This window comes from Cyanistes caeruleus, chromosome 9 (genome assembly GCF_971803275.1).
Source record: "Cyanistes caeruleus chromosome 9, bCyaCae1.hap1.1, whole genome shotgun sequence".
In the NCBI taxonomy this organism is placed as follows: Eukaryota; Metazoa; Chordata; class Aves; order Passeriformes; family Paridae; genus Cyanistes; species Cyanistes caeruleus.
The window spans coordinates 30,415,606-30,424,138 of NC_141709.1; positions in this window are offsets into that span (position 1 = coordinate 30,415,606).

Consider the following 8,533-nt stretch of genomic DNA (forward strand, 5'->3'; position numbering starts at 1 on the left):
CAGCAGAGGTGATCCAAGGACTGCATGTGGCTGGGAGGGACTGCTCCTTTTGGGGAACATGGTGGCTGTGACCTCCTACCAGGGGACAGTCCCATTCCTCAAATGACCCCACTGATGTGGGGCTGGAAGGACCCTCACAGCACAAGAGCAACCCCCAGAACCACATCAGCTCCCTCTGAGCGTGATGCCCTTCCCAGCCTAGATTTGGCAGCAATAAGTCCTTCCACCACCCTCTGTAAATCTGTTGGGTAACCCTGGTGTGGAGCGACCTGTGCTCACCACTCAGCAGGGAAGGAATAAAAATGCCTGGAGCATTCCAGTACCTGGCAGAGGAAAGGTGTTTTTTTCATTTATTGCTAAGATATTAAGGACAGGGGAGGCACAGGAGCAGCTCTGGAGGAGCTGGGAGGAAGGGCTTGAAGCGTAGGGGGCGTTGGCCAGATAAAAGTGGAGGATGTTTATGGTGTGAAATCGGCAAGTGTCTTCAGGAAGCTGGTGGGAAAATTCAGCTGAGATAGGAGAGGGGGAAACAAGAATGCTGAGAGGGAGAGGAGGGAGACTCTGCCTTGTTTAGCTGTGTTTATAGAAAATTGGAGCAGCCTCAGTTCTTGTTCAGTCCTGAGCTGCCCAGATTGCCTGTCCCATCCCTGCGATTCCCACTCAGGAAGTGGTGCTGGTGTGTGTGCAGGGTTATTTTGGGGCTGGAGGTTATTTCAAGAAGAATCAGCAAGGCCAAGCTCATCAGCACTGTCACACATGGACTTTGAGGGGGAGAACTTGGCTCATCAAAAAAAACCCAAAAAACAAAAAACAACAAACTTGGCAAATCAAAATTAACATGATTGGGCTGTCTGAAAGCAAAGAACAGTGGAAGAAAATGGGCTCCTTTTTTTGTTTGTTTGTTTGGTTTGGGCTTTTTTCTGTTTTTTCTTTTTCCACAACAGCCACTGAAGGTCTCACTGTGTTGCAGGAGGCACCTCTGTTTTATACAACTTAAATGAAAGATGTGTTTTCCTCTTCTTTTAACAGAGAATAAAATGGGCTTGTAAGACCTCCCAGAATGATAACAGGTATCATTTAAACCTGAAGGAAGCAACACTCTCAGGCACAGGGTAGGATTCCATGATCCTTGGGGGTCCCTTCCAACTCAGGATGCTCTGTGGGTCACTGGTTCACTGGCTTGCTCTCTTGCATAGAAGCCTTGGCACTAAAAATTCTCAGTTTTATTTCTCTAAGCCACCTTGAACTTCTGGTGTGGTACAGATTAGTGAAATGGTCTTGTTAAACAACAACAAATTCTTGGGATGTGATCCCAAGGCAGAGCTTAAAAGCTACAAATGATTAAATATGTGGGACAAATTAAAGGTAATAATCTTTACAGTCCTCCACGTCCAGTCCATCCAATCCATCACTAATTGTGCACGCTGTGGTCACTCTAAAATTCACTGCTGCAGGGAATCATCCAAGCCAAATGTCCTGGCTGCTATAACTTTATTTTTTGAGGAATGTTTTAATTTCACACTCATCAATGGCATGTCTGGGTTAGCCAGGCAGCACAAGAAGTGTCTTTATATTCACCTTTCAAGACATCACATGGTTCATGGGGGGAAATGATTTCTCATTTGTGAGCAATAATGACAGAATGTGGCCATTGTGGGGGGGGAAGGAATCACTTTCTTCTGCCTTACACTTCAAGAGCCTCCACAGGGGAGATATAAGATCTGGTGGTAAGCAAGGCTGATATTACCATATATTTGATTTAAATTTTAAGCAAATGGAATTGTTTTTCAAATGCAGATAACACAGCAATGGCTCCAAAAATAAAACACGGACAAGCAATCTATCAGACATATCTGTCAGCAAAACAGACTCCATCTCATAAACCTGCCAGAACAGCCCTTTGCCTCAAACAATAAAAGCTGGGATGAATGGAAAACCTCAGCTTTAAAAAGATTTGTATGTTAAAAAAAAAATTAAAAACAATAAAAAAAAAAAATAATAATAATAATAATAATAAAATCTCTAGCTCTCAATTGGTGTGATTTGGAAAAGGTTAATGTAAAAACAAAAGCCATTCAATAAATCTTTTAGTGGAGATCAAAAGCAATGAGTGCAGGAAACCAGAAAATTGATGATACGACATTTTCCGACACTCCATAACATTCGTATTATTCAGGGAGCTGCCAACCACAATTGTTCGAATGCTCTTTTAACCAGTGTTGTTACTTGAACTCATAAGCCAGCCACTGGTCTCCCCAAGGAAAACCATATGGGAAGACAGTAGCTCAATTAAAAGTAATGTGGTGTGTGGCTCCCAATCCTTTCCTGAGCCCTCGTGCCAGCAGGCTCTTAAATGTGCTTCAATTTAAGCCTGTGCTGAATTTTTGTCTGCTTTATGTGCATTTCTTGAGCGAAATCCCCGAAATAATATCAGATCCCCTTTTGCAAAGGGTCTGCTCTGCCCATGGGCTGTGCTCAGAGGTGGCACCCACCTTCTCCTGGGAGCACTGGGCTCTGCGAGGATTTCGGGATGGCTTCTGTCATGGGTAAATATGGATTTGTGATTGCAAAGCCTGATTTGAATCCTGTCTCCCTCTAGTGTTGTGAAAACGCTTGGAAAGGGAGTTAAAGGGAGTTAAAGGGAGTTAAAGGGAGTTAAAGGGGTGCCAGTGATTCAGAGCCTGAGATTCAGTGCCCGAGGTGCTCTCCTGGCTGAGTGAGCCGCGAGCAGAGGCCAGCAAGATCCGTGGATGGCCAGAGGTGAGGGCTTGGAGGAGCTCTGGGTGGGGAGCATGGTGCTGTGAGCAGAGCTGCTGCTGGCTGATTTGGCTGAAGAATCAGGCCTGTTTTGCCTGGGTTCTGCTGGATCTCCTGCTCTGCTGCAGGGATGGCTGCTCCCTTGCGTGCCGGCGTCTGCGCTGGCTGCGAGTCTGGCATCCTCCCGCCTGTCCTGGAAATTAGTGACATCTGAGGAGAGGGGATGATGGAAACAAGATATGGGAAGCTCATTCACATGTGGAAGGCAAAATATGGGTGTTTGAGGCTTCTTGTGGGTCGCACAGGTTGGGTTGTGCCCCTCTTGTGGCATGCCAGCCGGGGTCCACGGGGCCCAAGACCTGCTCCACAGAGAGGTGGTGACATGGCATTGTCCTCCCCTGGCCAGGCTCCCATGGCTGACCCCAGCAGGTGGGAACAGCGTGTGGAATGGAGCTGAAAACGTGCTTATTTTCCTTGCCTTTTCCTTTGCCTCCCCTCTCACGGGGCCAGTGCTGCCTGCACCTTGGCTGTGTGCTCACAATGGACAATGTCCCATGGAGGATGTGCCAGCTTCACTTCTTTTCCCATGGTATTTTACCACTCATTAATCCTTTTGATTTTTAGCCTCTTTGAAGCCCAGGGCTTGGATGTCTTTCAGCTCCCACTGAAATCGGACGTGAAAACACTTCAACCAGTGCAAAAGTTTAAACCCCTTATTCATCCACCCTGGAAAGGCTTCAGCTTGATATGCTGACAATGACTGACTTTATTATGTTTATCTTTTGGCAATATCTCCTTCTGCAATTGATAGTGCCTCGGGTGTTCCTGGTGCCAGGTTGAATTTCCAGCCTCAGTGTTCCTCTGCCAGGCTGAGCCATGTGCAGGGCAGGCTGTGATTTCCCTGGTAAATACACAGAAGAGTAAAATAAACATGTAACCCAACAGCACACACAGACACACACATATGATAAAAAGTCTGGTCTTTCACCTAATTTAGACCAGAAAATTGGCATCTGATTTTATTGTTCAGGCAGACTCCAAGAACACAAACATATTTTTTCCTTCAAAAAACGAGAACTGCCAAAATATAAAGAACGGTATCTGCTGGTTTGAGCTAATTGGGATTAACTGTTTCCTGGCTGTTTTTTTGTGGAACAAGTGCTATTTTGCTCCATTGATAACAGCAACCCTTCCAAGGCTGGCTTAGGGAAATGGTTGTACCCAGCCATCAGATCCATGCAGGAAGCACTTTCTGACCCGTGTCTTTGAAAAGGGAAGAAAAGGGAATAACCTCTCTTCCCAAAGTCTCAGCACAAGGATGCTGGCAGCCAGCTCCTGCTGCAGCATGGAGAGGTGAATTTAGAACAGCCAAGCCAGACAGGAAAGCATGGCATGGAAAATGCTGAGCTTTCTGCAATTTGGTTCCATTTCAATTAGCATTTTCTGCACACTTTTGATTTCCGATTTTCCTGCCCAGCTGTTGAGACTATTCATATTTCTGGAAATGTTTCCAAAAGACAGGGGGAAAAAGCACAATCCTATTGCCAATCCAAGTGCTTAATTAAAATAGTTGGAATTAGGATAACATTGCAATTAGAGTGGTGTCTGTTGGCCTTCTGGGGTTTAGGATCTGTGCTTTCAAGCCTTTTGCTGTAAACATGGGTCTGGAAATTTATCTTGGTTTCAAAATAGCCAAATGTTGCAAAACCCACCAGAAGAATTGAGAGAACTGAGAACACTGGCCTTGCAGGAGGATAGGGGAGAGCCCACCCATTGCCTGTGGCTCTGTTTGGGATGTTGAAATAGGTGCAGGGGGAAAAAAAAACAATCCCACGTTCTTTAAGGGCTGTTTTGAAGAATCCCGCTGAAAAAGCCGTGTAGAAAGCATGGCATGCTCTACAGAGCAAACATGCAGCGTATTTTTAGCCCCATTTCCTGGCACCTTGTGCATTAACTGCTTCCAGAGCTGGGAAGCATTGGACAGGGATGATCTGAGCCTCTGGAATTCACGTGCTGATCGTGCACAGCCTTGTGTGTGATGGGGTGGCTGCTACAACTGCGCAGCAGAGGGGGATTTTTGATGCAGCTCCCAGGAGATTTCTCGAGGCAGGGATGCCTGAGTGCTGTGGTGTGTCACTCAGCCAGATGTTGGTGCAGTGCTGGGAGCAGAGCACACCTGCACACAAGCTGCTCCTGGGAGCAGGGACCTGGGCAGGCACGCAAGGCTGTCCCCAGGGATGCCATGTGGGGCCACCAGCTCCACCAGCCTTCTGTCCCCGTAGCTGGCACGCTGCCCATCTCCAGGAACAGGGGGTGGACCAGGCTGGAAAGGTGCTTTGTGCCCAGGGGGTAACATTTTATGTATGAGTAATTAAATTCTTTGGGGAGATGTCCCTGGGATGTCCCCCCAGCCTAAATATATGCCAGAAATCTGAGCTGGCCCCCAAGAAACTAGAATCCCAAAGATCTGAGCTGGCTCCCAAGAAAGCAGCTGAGACAGATGCCATCAGAAGTGGGGATGTGCTGGCTTTCCTTGCTCTTATTAAAATTTTCAGTAACGCTGCACAGGGATGATCTTCTCGCTCCTTCCCGCTGTCCCTGGCTGACCTGGCATGCCAAGGGCTTCAGACCATCAGTTCCTCATAAACTGGTCATGTTTTATTTATTCAGTATTATGCCAAGCTGTGTAAAGGTTGTGAGAGGAGATGTAAAGCCCTGGGGGAGGAAGAATGATTTCTAGGAATGATATCTCCTTGGATGACCTTTAGGAATACCTTGAAGGAGATACATGAGCAGTGGGGAGAAGGATAAGGGAAATCTGTTTGCCCAGGAAAAGGGATGCTTTCCTGGATTTGTGGGCATTTAAGCTTCCCAACAGAGCCCACTTTGTTGGATACAGCTGGGAGATCTCCCTACCCCTGGCAGTCTGTTTTTGCTGCAGGGTCATTGAGGAAACCACTAAAGCAGCTGAGGGAACATTGATTTTGAGTTCAGAGGACCACTGAATATTCTGATTTGGAAGGGACCCACAAGAATCATTGAGTCCAAGTCTTCAGTAAATGTCCCAAACAGGGATCAAACCCACACCCTTGGAGTTATCAGCACCATCAGCACCATGCTCTAACCAACTGAGCTCATCTTGCTGGTTTGTTTGTTTAGTGTTGGACTCTGATGTGAAAATCTGGGGCAAATTAAGGAAAAAACAAAGGAAAGATTTTTCTCGGGAGGAAAGAAAATCAGTCTCAGAAACCCACACTGTGTTTCATAACTCTGAGGAGAGAAAGAAGAGAGCACATGGACAGCCCTCCCCACCACCTGCATGAGACTTATTCTGAGTCTAGAAAATAGGTCCCACAAAAAGACACCTGGCAAGGGGTCCACCCAGGCCATGAAAAAAGTTATGGATTTTCCCTCTGCTGCTTTTGCCTCCCAGAACATGTCACTGGATTCACCTCCACTGATGTGATTTTCCCCTCCAAAGGGAAGGGGAGAGAAGCCCAGATCCCAACATCCTCACACCTGGCTCTGATTCCCGGTTAGAGCCCTAGAATTGATGATGTGCCAAGTGACAAAGGTCTGACTTCAGTTTGGGTGTCAAATGGGGAGAAGTGGCTCATGAAAGACAGGTCTGGGGCAGGGCTCAGCTGTCAGCTCACAGGATGGGGAAGCACAGACATGGACCATGGGCAAACACAAGTGTTGGACTCGCTGGTGATGCTCAGGCTGAAGGGATGGAGGCAGATTCCTGAGAGCTAGGGAAGCCTCAGGGCATGGCTGCCATGGCTTCTGTGGCTGTAGCATCTTCAGAGAGAAATACAGAGATTTTGGTATCTTGCATTGACCCTGGGAGCTGTGCAGCTTTCCATCTCATTTCTGTCCCTGCTTCTGATTTACTCTGTCACCTCAGGCAAATCATTTAACCCTGGCTTCAACCTATTTTATGGGGATGTTGCAAGGCTTAATTAGGGCTTGTAAAAGATCTTGAGTTCCTGAGAGGTGCCTGCTGGATTAAGGTGATTAATCACATGTTGATGGGAGAGATATTGTGGGGGTAAATCCAAGCAGTCAACAATAGGGTAGATGATATTTTTCCCTGGGGGAATAAGACAAGGGGGTTGTGAAAGCATGTACCTATCAGGTTTATTAATTCTGGATATCAAGCTGTTGAAACTGTAGGGAGGCTCTGTGGTCAAATCTGACTGTATGGTTGAGATAAGGACATTCTGCATCTCCACAAAAATCAATCAAAGGCACATACATTAGGGTGTTGCTCCCCCAGGCTTCAAAGCCACAAAGACGAACAATTTGCAAAACTTTCAAGTTTTGGAAATAAATGTTTGGCACTTGCTAGGAACACCACCGGAAAACACGCTGGAATCACCTTGTTAGTATTCATTGCTGTGGAGCAAAAGGGGGGATTACTCAGAGAAGGAGGAGGAGGAGGGGAAGAAAACCCCTCCATACACATTTTGCTGAACTTTATGCATTTTTTCGCATGATTGCCCAATTGCCTTTCCATATAGGAGAGGAGGGGGAAAAATGCCAGGCTTTGTACAGTGATTTTCAGGATGACCCAGTTCTCCTTCTTTGCGGAAGGAACAGAGAACAGCCGCCTGCTGAACTCTGATTCAGGTTTATTTTTTTGGCCCAGTTCTTTTCTGCTACAGCTTCATCTCCTTCAATAGGCTGCTCCCTAATTTGCACCAGCAGGATGAAAAGGAGCTGGGGCTTGGGAAGCAAAGCAGGCAAAGGCTGAGCAGCCTTTGATGGGCTTTAGAATGGGGCTGTGCCCCAGGAGCTGATGGTGACAAAGGGAGGGAGCCAGCTCTGGGCTGGGTGTGCAGGGATTTTGGAAGGCGAGGGGGGCTCTCCAGGGCTGGGGGGACTGCAGGGAATGTGAAGAGCCCTGGCTCCGACAAACCGGGGTGATTTCATCCGCTTTTCAGAGACACCGCATAAATCAATATTGTTTTGTAGATCGCTTGGCTTGCCACGTATTTTTTTTTTTCCTGGGGGAACATCCAGTATCCATGTACTACGGGAAGGATGTTGCAGGGGAGAGGGGGTGGCTGTGCCCTCTCCATGTGCAGCTCAGTGAAAACTGGATTTTTACTCTTCCAGGGACCAAACGGAGCCAGCCAAAACCAGAGATTATCATCACTAAGGAATCCTGCCTGGGGAGCTCCCACCAACCAAGAGAGCAGTTAGTTTGGGATATTTTAAAGCATTTTTTTATGGCAAGGCAGTTTTAGTTGAGCTAAATGAAGCTTATTGCAGTGGGGAATTCAGTGTGCACATGCTTAAAAATCTTTAAAGATTGGATATTTAACTCCAGCAAATAATCAAGTCCCAGGAACAATTTAGATGAGTAATATATTAAAAACAGGCTTACACAGATCCAAGAAAAACGTTGGAGGATCCATAGGGGTCATTGTTATGCACCGCAGGCTTAAATATATTGACTTTTACAACTGCAAATGGATGGTTGCAGAGTGGTTTCCACCGAAGAGCAGTTTCAGTTGTGATAACTCATACAAAGTGAAATTCAGTCTTGTGCTCGGAGCCGGCATGAGGTCTAGGAACCGAGTGAACTTAATCTTTATCTCTCTCCAAACATTACATCTCTTTAATCCTTGAGGCATGCCATTCCTGGGAGGATCCTGCATAAAGGATGCAATAGAGCAGGGCAGGAATCAGACTTGTTATTTATGGAAAAAAATCTGAAATTAGAGAAAACACGTTCTGAAATTACAGGAAAGAAAACATTTTTCCAGAG